Source organism: Bactrocera dorsalis, chromosome 6 (genome assembly GCF_023373825.1).
Source record: "Bactrocera dorsalis isolate Fly_Bdor chromosome 6, ASM2337382v1, whole genome shotgun sequence".
In the NCBI taxonomy this organism is placed as follows: Eukaryota; Metazoa; Arthropoda; class Insecta; order Diptera; family Tephritidae; genus Bactrocera; species Bactrocera dorsalis.
In genome coordinates, this window is record NC_064308.1 from 8,838,916 (window position 1) to 8,859,369 (window position 20,454).

Genomic DNA, 20,454 nt, shown 5'->3' on the forward strand with positions numbered 1-20,454 from the left:
AAAAAAAACGCATAAAATTTGCAAAATCTTATCGGTTCTTTATTTGAAACGTTAGATTGGTTCATGACATTTACTTTTTGAAGATAATTTCATTTAAATGTTGACCGCGGCTGCGTCTTAGGTGGTCCATTCGGAAAGTCCAATTTTGGGCAACTTTTTCGAGCATTTCGGCCGGAATAGCCCGAATTTCTTCGGAAATGTTGTCTTCCAAAGCTGGAATAGTTGCTGGCTTATTTCTGTAGACTTTAGACTTGACGTAGCCCCACAAAAAATAGTCTAAAGGCGTTAAATCGCATGATCTTGGTGGCCAACTTACGGGTCCATTTCTTGAGATGAATTGTTGTCCGAAGTTTTCCCTCAAAATGGCCATAGAATCGCGAGCTGTGTGGCATGTAGCGCCATCTTGTTGAAACCACATGTCAACCAAGTTCAGTTCTTCCATTTTTGGCAACAAAAAGTTTGTTAGCATCGAACGATAGCGATCGCCATTCACCGTAACGTTGCGTCCAACAGCATCTTTGAAAAAATACGGTCCAATGATTCCACCAGCGTACAAACCACACCAAACAGTGCATTTTTCGGGATGCATGGGCAGTTCTTGAACGGCTTCTGGTTGCTCTTCACCCCAAATGCGGCAATTTTGCTTATTTACGTAGCCATTCAACCAGAAATGAGCCTCATCGCTGAACAAAATTTGTCGATAAAACACATTTCGAACCGAACACTGATTTTGGTAATAAAATTCAATGATTTGCAAGCGTTGCTCGTTAGTAAGTCTATTCATGATGAAATGTCAAAGCATACTGAGCATCTTTCTCTTTGACACCATGTCTGAAATCCCACGTGATCTGTCAAATACTAATGCATGAAAATCCTAACCTCAAAAAAATCACCCGTTATATGTATATGTCTATACAATACATATATGTATATATTTCTTATTTTCCGTAGTGCCTTTCTTTTAGGCCCGAAGGACCAAGTATTGTTTTATGTAAGTTAACACACCATAGTAGCCAACAACAAAAGAACAAGAGCAACAACACGCTTCCGGACAACATTTCAATTCCACCGAAATCGCTGACGATGCGTCTGAAGCTGAGCGTGCGGAAATTATTTTTCAAACTACAGAAGCCAGGTACTCCACTGCCAACGATATTGCTGACAACGCGCTCAACGAGTTGCGCGTGACAACAACAAACACCTATCGCTGCTACTGCGCTGGCAAGTCACGCGGCAGAGCGTGTGCAGTTTATTCAGACAGGTATTTAGGCGTAGTCGCCGCTGCAATAGTTTTAAAAAGTTCAGTTGTATCTACTCGCTCAGCCTTTACGGCTGCCCTTGCTCCGAAGCAAGGGAAATAAAGAACATTATAAACTTATAAACAACCGGTCTTGTCATTAGGGAAATAAAGAACATTATAAACCTATAAACAACCGGTCTTGTCATTTGTATCAGCTTTTCCGCACTCACCGTGTATTTTTCCCAAAATTGAAAAGTATTAAACTTATACTCGTATATATGAAATGAACCCAAGAGATTCTCAAACTTGTAATGCAAAAGTACTTTCGTATTTATTTTCACAACTTATGTAGGTATACAGTGCATAAACGGCTTTGATTTTTTAACTGAGATGCTCGCAAAAAGAATTTAAAATTAAAATTAAAATTTTCGCCTCACAAAGGTTAGCGCCAGAGTGACCTTTTGATCAAGTTGTCCGTCCTTTTTGTATTTTGGTTCTGCGAAAGTAGATGATGGTGTGTGATGTCATTGTGTGTGTGTTAGAGCGTGGGGGATAATGCGAGGAAAATGATGATGAGTGTGGTGGCGTACTAATTTTGCATACATAGATGTGTGGGATGGTGTTGACGGGCAGAAGTGGGAAGGCTGATACCCATTTAGCCACCAGCATTTTTTGTGTTGTCAGAAATCCATGTCGCGCCGCTTATATTTTTGTACTGTTCACTAAGTATAGCCATATTGACTTTTTCCTCGTAAACCGTCTGCTTTAAAAGCTCTTGTGCAGCCTCACAGTGGTTCAGATTGAGTGGTATGACTTTAATTTTTTGATGTTTTTACACGCCTCTTGATAGATTTTTGCTTCTGGATTTTTGCATGCTTTCGCCAGAAGTCCGTATTCAAGGCATCTGAAAAACCTCCTCAGGTTTTGCAAATTTGGCCTTTTGCCGTGTTTCTTATCTTGGTAAAATTTTTCCCTAATTTCTGCAACGTATCATTCTTCCTGGCAGTCCAGAGGATATCGCTATATGACATGTCCCCGTTTTTATACTCTCGCAACAAAGTTGCTAAAGAGAGTATTATAGTTTTGTTCACATAACCGTTGTTTGTAAGTCCTAAAACTAAAAGAGTCAGATATAGGGTTATATATATCAAAGTGATCAGGGTGACGAGTAGAGTTGAAATCCGGATGTCTGTCTGTCCGTCCGTCCGTCCGTCCGTCCGTGCAAGCTGTAACTTGAGTAAAAATTGAGATATCATGATGCAAAATCGGCCCACTGCCACGCCCACAAAATGGCGGAAACCGAAAACCTATAAAGTGTCATAACTAAGCCATAAATAAAGATATTAAAGTGAAATTTGGCACAAACCATCGCATTAGGGAGGGGCATATTTAAATTTAATTTTTTTGGAAAAGTGGGCGTGGCCCCGCCCCCTACTAAGTTTTTTATACATATCTCGGAAACTACTATAGCTATGTCAACCAAACTCTATGGAGTCGTTTTTTTCAGGCATTTCCATATACAGTTCAAAAATGGAAGAAATCGGATAATAACCACGCCCACCTCCCATACAAAGGTTATGTTGAAAATCACTAAAAGTGCGTCAACCGACTAACAAAAAACGTCAGAAACACTAAATTTTACGGAAAAATGGCAGAAGGAAGCTGCACTCAGGCTTTTTTTAAAAATTGAAAATGGGCGTGGCGTCGCCCACTTATGGACCAAAAACCATATCTCAGGAAGTACTCGACCGATCTCAATGAAATTTGGTATATAATATTTTCTTAACACCCTGATGATATGTACGAAATATGGGCGAAATCGGTTCACAAACACGCCTTCTTCCGATATAACGCTCTTTTGAATTCCATCTGATTCCTTCTCTGTATAATACAATATATACATTATGAACCAAAATAAACAAATATGTAAATGACGGATAATGAAATCTCGATTATCACTTTATCATGCGAGAGTATAAAATGTTCGGTGACACCCGAACTTAGCCCTTCCTTACTTGTTTTTCTATTACTATTGCATCGGGTCGGGGTGGCGGCTTATGTAGTGTCTTCTTACGTTTAACCCTGATCCAGCCATCTTGTTTTCCCATTTCTTTCTCCTTGCTTTTGACTGAGCTATCGTTCTTTGCTTCCATGCTCAGGGGAACTTCAATTTTGTTCGACCATTCTTTATGGCAAATTTTGTTTTTCTTCGGCGGTGTTCTTCGCTTTGGCTGGCGAAAATAAACAAGAACGGGTGTACTCTCGGGGACACTGCCCCTAACCCAGTTCCTTGAGGCCTGTCCTTCGCTTCACCAGTCTCGGAAAACACGGACGGACCGGCGCTCGCCCGGAGCAAAGTAGGGTACTACTCCTTCGTCCAATGCACACTACTTGACCAGGGCCCGAAGGGGATGCTTCCTGATGCACACCGCAGACGACAAATCGGCAGAGCATGCTCACATCACCCCGTCCACCCCGTCAGCAGAGAAATCACTGTTGACAAATTGAGGGACTCCCAGTGCCCCGCAGTGTCTACCGGTCATATCTTGATGACAGCCGCACCTAACATGGTGAGCAGACGATGACCAGGAAGCCGCCCATTGTGGGTCCGTCGCGCCTGGATTTTTATTGTTCATCATGCACCTGAATGATGATGAGGAGGACATGTATTTCTATGAGACGGTGTCGATTCGCCACAATCACAGGAGCTTCAGCGGATCTGCTAGCTTGTATGCCGCATCCTCCACTCCTGCCGCTCATCGTCTGGCATTGCTTATTCGTTTTAACTAATTTCGCAACTGACCTGCTACTACAGGCAGTTCGCCTATCCGCGATCTGCCGACTCGCCCGGTAGCTTAGAGCCCAGCTAGAGAGCTCAAATTCGATAGAATAGAACACTCCGTCCGGGAACACAGGTGGTTGGTCAGGGAATATTTGTGCGTTGAATGGCCTGAAGCTGGCAGTAATTCGCGAACGTCCAAGCTTGGTGGGTGCCATGTAGATAGGCCTGAACCTGCTGTAGGGCCAGATTACCCCAAGCTTTAAGAACCATATGATGTCAGCAGACAAGTTCAAGCAAAGGACGTCTGCTGTGCTATAAGCTCCACATACGTGTTATAAGTATTGCTGTTGGAGAGGTCCTGTTGATCCAATATCCAACTGACATTTCTACCAACTCGCTGGAGCAGAAGGGAGTCGTGACCGCTGCATTCCCAATGTCTTCTGAAAACACTGTGGCTAAATGAGATAAGCCTCCCCCTAAAGCCATTCCATCAGCACAGCCAAACGCAAAGTCACATCATTGCCAACACTCCAATATTCCACACATACAGAACCCACATAGCAACAGGACCCATACATCAACACCACCCACACGCGAGAGCACCTCACATCCGCATACACAAACACACACCACACTGGGTGCCGCTCTAAAAAAGCATCTCAACATTTCAGTTCAGTCGAGTTTGTACACGAACTTCACGCTGCTTTTTCGCCGCCGCTACTCACGGTTTACGCTAGTGATCTCCATGGTTATTAAGCATAATAACAAAAACATATTTGTATTGTGAAATTTAAATTATCCGAAATACAGTGCGAAAAATTATTGTAAAGCCAATTTATATTGCAAAGTAAATTCAGGCCTATTGTGAAGTAGAAACCGGGTGTTTTACTTTAAAGTAAATCAGGTTGGCAAAGTGGTAAGTAGACAGAGCGAAGCGGGTAAGGATTTAAATTAGTCCTTCGATCCGCAAAGAAAGGCACTGAAAATATACCCGAAAAATAATTCGTTAAATAACCTAAACGGGAGCGAAGCTTAAAACTACAATACACTTAAAAATACAATATTTTTCAAAATCAAAAAAAGAAAAACAAAGACTACCAACATATTGGGAACAATACATATGTATATATGTACATAAGTATGGAACATATACATCAGCAGCAAACGGACAAGAAACCAAGAGGAAACAAATTCGACGCCGTGGCATACCCTAACACCCCAATACTTTACCGCATATAAAGCCCTCTGAAAATTCTCAAGCCTTTTTGAGAAGCGATAATAAAAACTTGGGAATGCGCGAATAAAATTAATATGCCTAATTGCCTGTCACGATAATTAAATGCGATAAGAAATGAAGACGCGTGCGTTCGGTTCGATAGTTCAAATACAAGAGCATCTTTATTTTATTTCATTTAGTTGCTTAGCCTAAATCTTAAACTAACGGCTTAAACTAGTGGTAATGTTCATATGTATAAAAAAGGGGTAAATATAATTATCTTCAACTTTTCGTTCAATATTGTAATAGATCATGGTAAGTATTAAGGTAAGTAGTAGATTGGTAGTATGAATGCATAATTAAGGTAAGTATACAATAATTTAAATAATTCAATATTTTATAATTTTTTATAATTCATTTTTCTTAATTTTAATTTCAGGTTTAAATATACATATATATCTTGTCGCTTGACGCAACACCGGCCACCTTGACAGGATCAGATTCCTTCAATATCCAGTGGAAGGACAGCCAGTTTGTGGATGGGGCGCTTAATCGTGCCCGTCTTGGTTGCTACTTCTGCGACTCGCACCTTGCCGTCTTGCCCTTCGACGGTTGCGACGACGCGCCCTAGTACCCACTGCTGCGGCGGCACGTTGTCCTCGTGGACGAGAACGAGGTCGTTGAGCTGCATGTTGCGTTTGGGGTGCAGCCACTTGTTGCGCTCTTGAAGGCCCGTCAGGTATACTTTGGACCACTGTCGCCAGAACTGTTGCTTGAGACAGCAAACAAGTTGCCATCTCTCGCAACAACGAATTGGGTCCACTGGCACCTTCTCTGGGGGTAATGCCCGCAGGGAGCATCCTATTAGAAGATGCGGTAGTGTTAACGCCTCGCCGTCGTTGGGATCTTGGCTCAAAGGTACTAGGGGGCGAGAGTTGAGGATGGTCTCCACTTCGGCCAACACTGTTGCTAACTCCTCTGCTGTGAGTAGCGCGTTGCCGGTTACTCGAACGATGTGGTGTTTGGCGGACTTCACCGCGGCTTCCCATAATCCGCCGAAGTGCGGCGCCCGCGGTGGTATAAAGATGAAGCTGCACCCTTCGTCTGCTGCGAATCTCTTCAGTTCTGGACCCATTGCCAGAAACGCCTCCTTCAATTCGCGCAGCTTGCGATCGGCGCGGACGAAATAGGTGGCGTTGTCGCTGAATATCTTCGTCGGGATTCCTCGTTCTCGAAGAAGCGCAACCAACGCTTTAGCCCCAGCGTGGTGATTTCGAATATGCAGGAACCGTAAATACGTTATAACGAAGTGCGAACTTTTATTTAATAAAACCGGAAATTTGGAATCGTATGGGAGAGGTGCATTTAATAAGCGACCTCCTACTCGGATTAATTTGAATGACAGCGACACATCCGAGTACTCATGCAAAAACGGGTTGAGTTTTTGCAAGTTTGCGGGTAGCGTGGTGCCTTTATGCAATTTTTGAATAACATCCGAAAATTCGGAATGTTGGACCACCTGTGCAATTTTTAGAAAGCTCAAATTTAGCTCTTCTGAAGTCAGATCTTGGCCCCTGGAGAATTTTGGTGGTCGCCTGATCCATCGTAATATATATGCGACCACACGAGGCAATTTTTTATGAGAAGAGAATTTTTCAATAAGGTCCAATATTGAGTTTTTCTCAGCAGTCTTAATTAATGTAAAAGTATTTTTCTTCTTCTCTAATGCTTCGTCTTCTGGTGAGAGCTGGAAGTGGTTATTAATTGGCCATAATGCAGGGTCTTCTAGGAGGAACTGTGGACCGCCAAACCATATTGAATTATTCAATTCGTCCACGTTACAACCCCGAGACACTTGATCCGCAGGATTTTATTTCGTTGGCACATGTCGCCAATGTACTTTGTCAGTCAACTCTTGGATTTCGGACACTCTGTTTGCGACGAAGGTTGTAGTGAAGATGGATGTGTTTTAATCCAATGTAAAACGATTTCAGAGTCTGTCCAAAATGTAATATTTTCGAAATGTCGACTCAACATAGGCGCTACTATTGACCATAATTTCGAAAGAAGATGTGCTGCCGAGAGCTCAAGACGCGGAAGAGATTTGGTCTTCAGCGGAGCCACTCTAGACTTTGCAGTAAGCAGCATGCATTTAATACTACTAGCAGATTGGCTTCGTATGTATATGCAGCATCCGCACGCCCTTATTGAGGCGTCGGAGAAGCCATGTATTTGGCAGATGGCACTCGACTCAACGTTTACGTAACGAGGAATGCTTATCGTTGAGAGCTGCATTAGGTTGACTTTAAAGTTCTGCCAGCTAGTGTCAAGGCGCAATGGAATCGACTCATCCCAATCTAGTTTTTGGATCCAAAGCTCTTGCAATAAGATTTTTGCTTTGGTAACTAGTGGGGCTAGTAATCCAAGAGGATCAAAAAGGCGAGCAGAAACTGACAATATGTTTCGTTTAGTGGCTTGCAGATCATTAAAATTTTCATCTAAAACAAATCGAAACAAATCCTCTTTCGGCTACCAATGGATTCCTAACGTTTTAGTGGAACTTTTGTCATTGAAGCTTAATGACTTTTCAGTGCAATCACTGTCGAAAAATTTAGGGTGGTTCGAAAACCACTTCGTTAAGGAGAATCCTGCCGAGTTTAATATTTTAATTACCTTACTTCTCAAAAGATCTAGAGACTCAAAATTTTCGGACCCTGTTAATAAATCATCAACATAAAAGTCTCTTTTGATGGCCAATGAACCGAGTGGGTATTTCATTGTATTGGCATCACTGAGCATTTGCAAACACCGTGTTGCGAGAAATGGAGCAGGCGCAGTGCCGCATGTTACGGTGTTGAGACGAAAAATTTGAATTTGCTCAGAAGGATGCTCTCTCCACACAATAAGCTGACAATTTCTGTCTTCTTCATGCATCACTATTTGACGGTATATTTTAGTAATGTCCGCTGTTAGTGCATACTTATGTAATCGAAAACGAAGAAGAGTTGAGTATAACTCATCTTGGATGGTTGGACCTACCATCAAAAGTTCATTCAACGCTATTTGAGTTGAAGATCGACTCGAAGCATCAAATACAACACGTAATTTGGTTGTTGCGCTCTCGGGCCTTAAAACGCATTGATGCGGAATGAAGTAGTGTGGCTCACTCGGGATCTTATTGTTCGTTGGGCTCATGTGACCCAAGGCTCTATATTCATTCATAAAGTCCAGATACATTTTGCGAAGTTCTGGATCTTTTAATGTCCTTCTCTCCAGGGCCTGAAACCGCCGAACTGCGGTTTCATATGAGTGACCGAGTAACTTACGGTCAGCTTTAAAGGACATTCTGACTTGAAGCCGTCCTGAAGGCAATACTTGAGTAGTATTAACGAAAAAGTTTTCACACTGTTGTTGCTCTGGTGTGAATTTGATGCCATTTGATTCTGAAGGTAGTTCTTCTAGCGCCCAAAATTTTTGGACTACTGAATCGATTGACGTTAAGTCTTCTTCAGCTTGGCATAATGTGCTATGTAATCTGGGCGGAAAACTTATATTACTGGCGTATTTGCCAGATACAATCCATCCTAAAAGGGTTTTCTGAAGAGTTGGTTGGTTAGGACCATTTTTAATTTGACCAACAGCTAAAAGCTCGAAAAATGTTTCAGCACCCAAAAGGACATCCACTTTTTTAGATTTGTGGAATTCCGGGTCCGCCAATTCAATATTGTGCGGAATTTTCCGGCCACTAAAATTTATGTTATGGTCTGGATGGTTAGCCGAAATGCAACGCATTATCCAGAATTCCGCCGAAAATTCGTAATTATTTACCCGCGACTTAACAAACGCGCTTAGTTTTGTCCCCACTTTCGTGTTGGAATTTCTAATTCCTATTATGTTCAGCGTTTTGTGTTGGCGACGAATCCGCAACTTTTGTGCCAAGTCCTCCGTCATAAAGTTGACTTGGGAGCCTGAGTCCTCGCAGGCAGGTATTCACCGTAACTGGTCCTCACTTGAATAACAGCTGTCGCCAACATTACCCGATCCGGTATACTCGCTGTATGCATGGCATGTGTGGTTGATGGTTGCGGATGAGGTACAGCGGGAAAGGACACTGGATACTGGTGCAACAGCGAGTGATGGGATCGATTGCATATGCGGCAACGATCCGCTCTGCATTTGGAAACCGTGTGACCCTTACGCAAACAATTTATGCATAAGGGCACCGATTTCACGAACTCGAACCTCTGCTGCACCGGAAGCGCCTTGAAGGTGGGGCAGGCAGTCAAATGGTGATCCCTCGATTTGCACTGTTGGCAAAGAGGCTGCCTTGTATTTGCAGCAACCAGCGCCGATTTGGTCCTGTCCATATGTTGTTGTTTCCTATGATGCGCATTGCTTGCAGGTATGGGCTTCGTCCTAGAGTGTGATGCTCCTTCCGCTGATAGTTGCTGGTATCTCCTATTTAGGGTGGCTTCACAGTCCTTCCACAGTGGCAGTTTGTCATAGTCAAGCGCTTCTTCCCATTTGGATCGGGTGGCAGGGTCAACCTTTGTCATTACGATGTGTATGATTATTGCGTTCGTTATTTGTTTTTCATCGCCCAGCGATAGCAATGAATCATATACCGCTGACACTTCGTCAATCATTGAACGCAGGGAAGGCGTAGAAGGCTTTGGGATTGTTGGCAGCTCAAAAAGTTTAGATATTGTATTGAAAAATATCAAACATTTATTATCATAAACTTTTTTGAGACTTGCCAACGCTTTCGGCTAATTTTCATCCGACATCTGAAATGCTTTAACTGTTCCCAAAGCCTCTCCAGATAGACAATTAACCAAATGGTTAAATTTTTCTATATCTGGGATATTTGGATCATTATGAACCAAGCTCTCAAACAAACTCATAAAATTTTTAAACTCTGAATATTATTCCTTGAATTTCGGCAAATTCATTTTAGGGAGCCTTGAGCTGTGAGAAGCTACGAAAGAGGTTTCGGCAAATGAAGTTTTATTTTTCGCTAAAATTGATTTTATTATGGACTTCGTTTCAACGATGATGTCCTCTAACTCCCCTCGGGCCATGTCGTCTTCATCAATTTCTTCAATCTTTGATTGGCATTTCATTAATTTTTCACTATGTGAATTTAATATATCTAAACGACATTCCAATTCTATTGGATCTAAAGACATAGTCTTTTCGAGAAGGCCCGTTTTAATGCGCAAAATACTACTTTTCGCAAGCGTTCTTTGACGTCTTAACGATTTTAAGTCCGTCAACTCCTTACTTGGAGACAGGCTTGCGAGAGCTGGCTTTGGCTTGCTCATTTTGCTTGTTTAAATTAAATTTCCGAAAAAAGACTATAACGGTTGGCAACAGATATACTAAGAATCGATAGCGAAAACGAAAAATAAATGTCGATTCCCAAATATACGAAAGCCAAACTAATCGCAATAAAAGTTAGCAACAAATATATTTGGAATCGGTGACGAAAACGAGAAATAAATAATCTCGATTCCCAAGTATACCAAAGCCAACCGATAAATGCGCAAAATGAGCAATAGCACAAAAAAGTAATTTAATCGGAAAATGTCCGAACGAAAATCGACAAAAATTGCGAAAAAACGACCGATAATTGCAAACGCAGATCGAAAAAATTGCGAAAAATATAATAATTTAATTTGCAATTAAGATTTGTTCACCTTTATTTCAAAATAAAGGGCTACCGCAAAATCCCAAAATCCCTTATTCACTTTTAATTCGTATATGTATATATGTACGTACATATGAGTATGTACCAATTTATATGTATATGTATATATAATAAATACAATATATTCAATATGATGTAAAGTGAAAAGGGAGAGCCAAGAACTGAAAGTGCACTTGTTTTTTATGTTTGTCTTTTTTTTTTTTTTGCACTGTTTTCAGTAAATCGCACTCGTTACCTGGTGCGTCGGCTGTTTGCCGGCGCTTACGTCCCTTTTGCAGAGAATGCAGCGGCAGCTCATTCCCACGACGGCAGCGGTTTGATGGTAGCAGTGACGACGGCAGCAGCGGCGACGATGGTAGCAGCGGCTTGATGGCAGCAGCGACGATGGCAGCAGCGGTGTGATGGTAGCAGCGGCTTGATGTCAGCAGCGACGATGGCAGCAGTGGTTTGGTGGCAGCAGCGAGGATAGCAGCAGCGGCGACGATGGTAGCAGCGGCTTGGTGGCAGTAGCGAGTGATGGAAGCAGCGATTGATGGTAGCAGCTACGTTGTGGCAGCAGCGAAGTGATGTTGTAGAAACTGGACACTTTGCGGTATAATCTTGCGGAGTTTTGTAGCGGCACTGGAAGCGGTAACTTTTAGTGGTACGGCACAAACAGCGGTAGATATTAGCGGCACTTCACTGTCTAGCGTTTTTTTTTTTTAATTAGCGTTAGACCGGCACTTTTAATTTTAATAATTATTATTATTTTTTCACGGTACTTTCATGCGAAACTTTTTCAAACGCTTTGGTGGAATTTTTTGTGAACCACTGTACCTACCGTTTCCCAGTTTCCTTACACTTATGTATGTTTTGTTTGTCTCTTTTTCAGTTAAGCACTTCAGCACGCACTTGTACATACATATGTACGTTCTAATATGGTAAGTAAGCGGGAGATAGTACAAATGTATGTATATGATTTTTATGTATATTTTATTTATTGCAGGTTCCCTTTTTTCAATTTCCTTTGTTTCGTTTTTAACTATTTGCTGCTGTACTGTATCACTCCACTTTTAAAGTCGCACCTTCACTTTAACGTAAGTATGTAGGTAAGTATCACATTAGTTTTGTGTTTTATGGTTTATAATTATTTTTCCTTTATTTAGGTATCACTATCACTGCACAACTGTCACTTCCACTATATTGGTTATGTACATACATAGGTATGTATCTACATGTACTTTTAGTTAACTATGTATTTTTATTTCTTTGTTTTTTTGTTTTTGTTTCAGGTTTAATTTTTTTTTTAATGTGTTTAAATATACAACACGAGTGTTATATGTACATATATATTTTTTTTTTTAATTTTGGTCACCACTTTCACTTCGCCGAAAGCCGAACACCGAAAACCGAGATTGACAGGCAATTAGAAACGATATGGTTATTAAAACCGTAAACGAAAGTTAAATAAAATATTCTTAGTTCACGCACTAAGTCCCTGCTCGGGCGCCATGAAAATTCTCAAGCGTTTTTGAGAAGCGATAATAAAAACTTGGGAATGCGCGAATAAAATTAATAAGCCTAATTGCCTGCCACGATAATTAAATGCGATAAGAAATGAAGACGCGTGCGTTCGGTTCGATAGTTCAAATACAATAGCATCTTTATTTTATTTCATTTAGTTGCTTAGCCTAAATCTTAAACTAACGGCTTAAACTAGTGGTAATGTTCATATGTATAAAAAAGGGGTAAATATAATTATCTTCAACTTTTCGTTCAATATTGTAATAGATTATGGTAAGTATTAATGTAAGTAGTAGATTAGTAGTATGAATGCATAATTAAGGTAAGTATACAATAATTTAAATAATTTAATATTTTATAATTTTGTAAAATTCATTTTTCTTAATTTTAATTTCAGGTTTAAATATACATATATATCTTGTCGCTTGACGCAACACCCTCAAAGACCCTTGAAGCGCCACAAAGTGAGTGTATCGACTCCATCTATTCTTATAAAATTTGTCTATATTTGCAAATATGGATGTTGAAAGTTACAGTTCATCTTTCTAAAAACTGCATACAAACCTGTTAACTTTTAGTAGAAAGGTTGCTACCAAACTGTTTCAACTTACGGTGGATAACCGGGAAACCGAAAACAATTTGGTGCACTACATATGTACATCAAAATATATGTATGAACAGTATACTTGTATAATATAATATAGAATTATATACAATATAAAATATTGGCATATATGTACATATCTAGAAAAAGGCCTAGCTATGCTACCCTGTGTATACATACACACAAATTTTATAAAGAACATACATTTATGCACAATAGTCACCACGTATGTATAATACGTACCTATATTACATAACGAAGCAAAGTGGGAAACCAAATTAACGTGTCCACACGTATGTACATATGTATCAGAGACCTGCATTGAGTATGATCGATCCGGTTTGAACAGCCACACTCAAAACGGTCACAACTCAGCACAGCGGTTCGCAACAAAATTGTTCGATCGAGTTTCGTGCTCAAAACGAAGGAGTTCGATCAATTGATTTGATTGCTCTGCTTACTGATTGAAACTGATTGTTCGGTTCCGCTATAATGATTGGATATGATTGTACAGAAAAACACGATCAAGTCCAATGATGCACGAAAACTCATACATCGATTAAGTGTGCGTTTGAATTGATTGTGATTGAACCAATCAGATCGAGAATTGCCCTGCAAATATGTATGTGCACAGTTTGTATATACATACATACGAGGGCTGTCCGATAAATAACCGACCTCAACGTGAAGCTAGCGGCACATCTGAAAAAAAAGTTTCTACTTCAAATTGTGCATATTATAATAGCTACTCGCCAAAATTTCAGAAATTTATCTTGCGCAATTATCTGTTGACAGTCGTTTTTGTGAGTCTATTTCGGTGATTTCCCCAAAATGGAAAAAATTGAATATCGAGCTGTAATTAAATTTTTATTTTTGAAAGGCAATACGCCTTCACAAATCAAAGATGAGTTGGACTCTGCACCATCGTTTACCACCGTAAAATTTTGGGCAGCTGAATTTAAACGTGGTCGCAGGAGCTTGGAAGATGATGAACGTCCTGGGCGTCCAAAAACTGTAACCACTAACGATAACATCGCTAAAGTTCATCAATTGGTACTAGACGACCGCCGGATTAAAGTTAGGGAAATAGCTGAGATTATGAAGATGTCAAAAGAAACTGTTTGTCACATATTAAACCAAGATTTGGGCATGAGAAAGCTGTCCGCGCGTTGGGTGCCGCGTTTGCTTACGCTAGACCACAAACGTGCGCGCATGAACATTTCCAGCGTTCTGTTGGCTCAGTTTAGAGGCAATAAGACCGAGTTTTGGCGCCGATTGATAACTGTAGACGAAACTTGGATTCATCATTATACGCCCGAAATAAAAACCCAATCTAAACAGTGGATTGAAAAGGGGGAACCAGCCCCAAAAAAACCTAAAGCTGTGTATTCGGCTGGGAAAGTGTTGGCGAGTGTTTTTTGGGACAGCCATGGAATTATTTTTATCGACTATCTTGAAAAAGGAAAAACTATAACAGGAGCATACTACGCATCATTATTGGACAAGCTAAAGGAAGAAATTTCGAAAAATCGGCCACATTTGCAAAAAAAGAAAGTCTTGTTCCACCAAGACAACGCACCATCTCACACCTCAACAGTCGCCATGGCGAAAATCCACGAATTGCGGTTCGAACTGCTTGACCACCCACCTTATTCACCGGATCTAGCACCAAGCGACTTTTTTTTGTTTCCTCAACTTAAAACTGCGCTCGGCGGCCAGAGATTTTCGTCAAATGAGGAGGCTATCTCTTTCGTGAACTCGTATTTTGCAGACAAAGACGCCAAGTACTATTTGGAAGGGTTGCAGAGATGGGAGCATCGCTGGGAGAAGTGTGTGGAGTTACAAGGAGACTATGTAGAAAAATAAAAAAAAAAAATTTTTGAAAAAGTCGCGTGCGTCATGGTTAGGTCGGTTATTTATCGGACAGCCCTCGTATTTGTGTGTTTTAACGGAAACAAGCATATATTTCTGCATTTTTAACGCTTAAAACTAAAATTCAATTAATGCTTAAAATAATAAACAAAGGTAATGTTTAATATATTAGGGAACACAAATTTCAAATTTTTATCACTTCTTCATTGAGATCAACAAAAACTTAAAATTAAAAGAAGGTAATAAACTTGGTTTCTTAATCGCTAAAACTTAAAAAAAAATGAATTTAAAAACAATAAATTATCAACTGAACATGGTCCGAGCCTATTTCTTTTTTCAGTTATAATATTTCCAGCTAAAGAAAAAGAACGCTCAGCGACTGCGCTGCTGGCAGGAACCACCCGGTATGACCAAACGGTATGATTGTGATCGATCGGAATGCAAGAAGCAGTCTCGAACATTCTTTGCTGCTCACACAAAGCTTTCGATCGAGAAAAATCATTACGAAACAAGCAACAGTGATTGAAACTGATTGTTCGCTTTGAGAACGCTCGCTTACGATCATTCATTTTTGTTGAAGCAAAGTTTTCCATCACAAAAAATCTGAGTCAATGATCGGGTATCATTGAAAAAATTGTGATCGTTGCAGCTCTCTGATATGTATAAACAGTATCGTTGAAATTTTACAAATTTACATCTGTACCAAAAGTGCATACCTGCACCTCTCCGATGATATCTTCTCGCGTTATTCGTACGGCATACAATTTGCCTATGTCGGTATATAAGTTAGCACCCCACACATTTAAAAGGTATCATATATTGCATTAATATCATACAATATGATACAAAGCAATGTAATACGACACCAACTAAATCGCTGAAAGTGCGACACGTGTAGTGACAACCTGTGGGAAGCGCAGCGTCAGCAAACTCCATACCCGTTGCAGCGGCAAACTTAGGTTTAGAGTTAAGTGTAATAAATTGTAAAATTTAGTTTTTACACAGAATTCAATAAAGGAGCATAGCTCCCAAATAAATGAGCATTGCTCCCAACAAAAGAGCATAAACAAAAGTTTTTTAACTTATATAACGTACATAGGTTACTAAATTAAATTAAAATTTTAAAACTTATCGAAAATAATTAAGTAAATGCGACTGTTTAATTATTAAAAATTTTTAAATTTATTACTTAAAAACAAAGAAAAATAACATATATATACGGTCAAAATAAAACAAAAAAACTAAGAATTGGTAGAAAAGCTCATACATACATTAGCATCCAATTGTCTAATACATACATACAAAGACACACATATCGTGCAGACTCATATACAAAAGTCATTAACCTTTTGCTTTTCTCTCATTATCGCTCGTATACACAAGTATATACTAACCAGTACAAAACATTAAATAAAATATAGTTAAGTATGTTAAGCGAGTTCTTTATTTCGGCAATTCAAAAATCGAACTGACTTATTCTAGTTACATTGAAATGCACATAGCCTACTTAAAGCGAATAGAGGGTGGAGTGGACGAGATGATAATTATTGCAATAGGAGATGGGAGACAAGGAGAAATAGAGATTAAGTGTTGGGAAGCGTACGGAATATGGTGTGTAGGGTGTGGGGAATATCTGGATACATAACAATATAAAGAAAACAAGAACAAACTGATAGCACAACTAAATAAGAACCGGGAATAAGGAAAACGAAATACGCGTTCGTTATTTGGTATATTGCGTATACAAGAAAACTACAAACTTTTATTGTTATCAGTGTACACTGAGAGAATTTCATTTTTCTCTTATTTTTACCTCCTATAGTAACTAAATGAACGGTGATTCCAAGGAATCTAAATCATCACAATATCTAAAAGTACAAAAAATGATTTCTGAAGAAAAGAGCCCATGTACACCTGCAAAAGCTACACGCTCAAAGCAAGGTGCAACAAAGCAAAGAAAGCTGAAAGATATTTCATACAATAAGGTTATTGCTTAGAGTGACAGTCTAATTCGATACTGCACTCGATTTTCAGCTTTCAAGACAATTCTGAATCGGTATTAGATATCAAAAAGGAAAATCTAGTTGATATTAATTAAAGCACTTGCACCTACCCCACAACCGAGAGTAGAGCTGCCACAAGTTCAAAGCCAGGAGACGAGTTCAGGCATCCACCTCAAGGTGCCCGCATATGTCACTGAAAATTTTCATGGTGGTTATGAAAAATGGCCGTCTTTCCGGGACATGTTTACAGCTGTGTATATAAACTATCCAAATTATCACAAGTGCAAAAATTGTATCGCCTCCGACACAAAACAAAAGGCCAAGCAGGCGTAACAGACAAACAGTTCGCTCTTATTTTCAATTTTGCTTGGGAAGCTCTAAAACCTCGTCATGATAACGAAAGAATATTAGTCGACAAGCAAGTGACAATATTAATGAATTTCCAAAAATTTTAGAAAGAAACAAGTGAAGAGTTTATAAAACATCAATCCACTGTTTCAAATTGCTTGTCGGTTCTAGCGACCCAGAATAATCCCACAGATAATTGGGACCCCATTCTGGTAAATTTATTCACAGCTGCATTACCAGAAAAATCGTTATGTTTGTGGGAGCAATCGGTCTCACTACGAAAAAAGTGCCCAAAGTGGCAAAAAATGAAAGATTTTCTGACTACCCAATATGAAAGGGTAGATAAAAAAATGGTCAGAACTAAAAACGTTCAACATGACCTAAATCAAAGCTTCATTAGGCCCCAAGTGAGTAACAACAACTTAAATCGTACTTTTTTCAAAACACAATCGTTCACATCCGAACAAAACAAACATACGTCATGCGAACTGTGTAAAAGAGGGCACAAGCTGAAATCTTGCGAGAAATTTAAAAAATTAAATACTAACGAAAGAAACAATTTCGTAAGAACGAAAAAACTTTTTAAGATTGCGAAAGCAAATTTAATTGCGTTTATTGCCATAAACGACATCACTCAATGCTTCATATTACAAATTTTTCCAGATTCGCTCAAAATAACGCTAATGTTAAAAGAGCTGCGGGATTAATTGCAACAACAAACAGCGCAAACGTAAAAAGGGCAACAGGTTTAATTGTACCAACAAATTCAGAAAACTGCCACGAAGCACTCAGACGCAACACATCAAAAACCAAAGCAGTGTATTATCACCCACATCAGTGAACTCCACCGAGCACCGAGGGCCTTAATAGACCAAGGATCTTAATGATCATTTATAGCGTCTAGGGCACAAAGTAGGCTACAACTACCAACAAAACTAGGATGAAGATTTTTACAAATCCACAAACACTCGATTAGATAATGGTACGAATACCACTAAGGCCAGAATTTCCCCACACACTCGCCTTAGGTCATCCCGCACCTCTGCTATCCAATAGTTTTTAAGTATGAAAAAGAACCTACTTAAAAAAGGCAATAGGGTTTTAAAAGAATACCTCCATTTAGACCATATGGAGGAAAACAGCCCTGGCGAAAAAATTATAAAAAGTAAATACTATTCATTTTATCTGCCACATCATGCAGTAATAAAGCCAGACAAAAAAACACAAAGGTGAGAGTTGTCTTTAAAGCATCAAAATCTTCAAGTTCGGGGAATTCCCTAAATGATATTTTATTTACGGGACCCACGCTTCAGCCAGATTTAATGCTTCTCGTATTAAACTGGCGGATGTCGAAAAAATGTATCGACAAATAGTCATACATATATGTGATCAAGATTTTCAGCGAATTATTTTCCGAAAATCTCCCAATAGTTCACTACGCGACTTCAAATTAAAAACAGTTACCTTTGGCGTAAGCTGTGCCTTATACCTAGCCATTCGTACACTCCACGAACTGTCAGAAGACACAAAGTCAGAATTTCCTCTGGCAGCACAAGTGTTGAAAACACAAACTTATGTCTGGAAGCCACAGTTTCCCACAGCTCTCAATACAGCAGGGTTTCCGTTAAAAAAGATAACGGCGAACCACCCTAATATTTCAAAGGACATACCTAAAGAAAATCTATTAGACACTAAAGCCGGATTCATCGTTCTTGTCCGGACAACTTTTGTTGGAAATTTTACACGTTCTTTTCCCACTTTGTCTCAGTGAGAGCGTAACCAAAATGTGCTGAACTCTCTTTGTTCGAATCAATTTGATTTTGATTTTCTGTCCGGACAACTTGATGATCAGGACTGCCATTACTCATGTTTTTGTAATTTTCAGCCAAATTGGATGTACGATTTGGAATAAAAACTACAAATTTACATGTAGCCGACCATGTAAACCATTGTCAGCTGTTGTCATCTTTCATCAAAAGTTCGCAATATCTTCGCCGGCTGGACAAAGTAATTAAAATTTATTACAATTTATTAAGCATTTAATTAAAGTCAATCGTTTTCAGATTTTGCGTTGCTCAAAAAGCTTTTTTCAGAAGTGCAAAAGGAAAAGTACACCTTCTTGTATGATCTCAGCCAAAAAGAGTACAAAAATAATAAGCTTAAGCAAATAGCTTGGGGTGAAATCGCGGACGCACTTGAATTGCCAAGTAAGATGCACTATATTTACTAAATAGTTCTTTAATAAGTATGTGTTGATTAATTTTATTATGTAGAGGATGAAGTGCAAGTTCTGTGGAAACGCACCCGAAATAAATTTAAAAACGCGCTTGCCAGCAGTAACGCCCCAAGTGGAAGCGCGAGGCGTGTACAAAAGCAGATGGATACTTTTTTGTTATCAGAAATGGAATTTTTACGGAAATATGTAGAAGATGAGGAGTAAGTTTTGTTGTTAGTTTCATGACCAAGTCCAAAGTAAATTGTGTAAGAAACGCGCAGGTATTAAATTTCATGAATATATTTACAGACCAACAACTACAAACTACACTGGCATGCAAAAACTTTTTGGCGAAATGGCCGGAGATCCTGAAGTCATAAGCTCCTCCATGGATGAATCTTCATCTACCCCAACATTTAAACGCAAGAAGCCAAAACATGGAACTTTTGACACCGAAATGCAAACAGCCTTGCAAAAACTGAATACCTTAGCATCAGGTATTTTAAGTGCGCCACAGGATCCTTTCTATTTATATTTTCAATCCGAAATGGAAAAATTACCAGAGAATGTCAAATCTGAGCTTAAATCTGAAATAATGCAAAAAATATTTCAAGCTCAAAAAATGTATTTGTAATTTTTGTATTTGTATTTGTATTTTATTTGCTAATCACCAAAATAAAGACAGTTAACTTAGTTTGGAAGTGTTTATTCAAATGCAATTTCATATATTTTCTGGCAAGTTTTTGAAATAATTTGTATACATTCTCCTTACTGCAATAGCATCTTGAGATGCATGGTTACTGTGAGAAGACATCACTGGTTGCAGAAAACTTTGCAAAATGGGTTGCTCTTCGCGTTGTATGTTTTGTAGGTGTACACATACATCATCCGGTGCTGATTTTTCACGAAGCCAATTATGCAGGCAAACGGTGGCCTTCACAATATTTCGTGCGGTTTGCTT

The 20,454-nt window shown here is 39.4% G+C and overlaps 1 protein-coding gene across 2 annotated transcripts in view; it reads left to right on the forward strand.

Moving 5' to 3' along the window:
- LOC105221995 (uncharacterized) overlaps nt 1-20,187 on the forward strand; it is a 223,629-nt gene extending 203,442 nt beyond the window's left edge. The window contains exons 3-6 of one of the 2 annotated variants that reach the window (XR_007423132.1): nt 19,164-19,285; nt 19,342-19,485; nt 19,552-19,726; nt 19,803-20,187. The gene's annotated coding sequence lies outside the window, so the exon portion shown is untranslated. Of the gene's footprint in view, nt 1-19,163; nt 19,286-19,341; nt 19,486-19,551 lie in introns of both variants that reach the window. The other variant, XR_007423130.1, reaches the window with a different exon arrangement.
- Nucleotides 20,188-20,454: the final 267 nt, after the last annotated feature.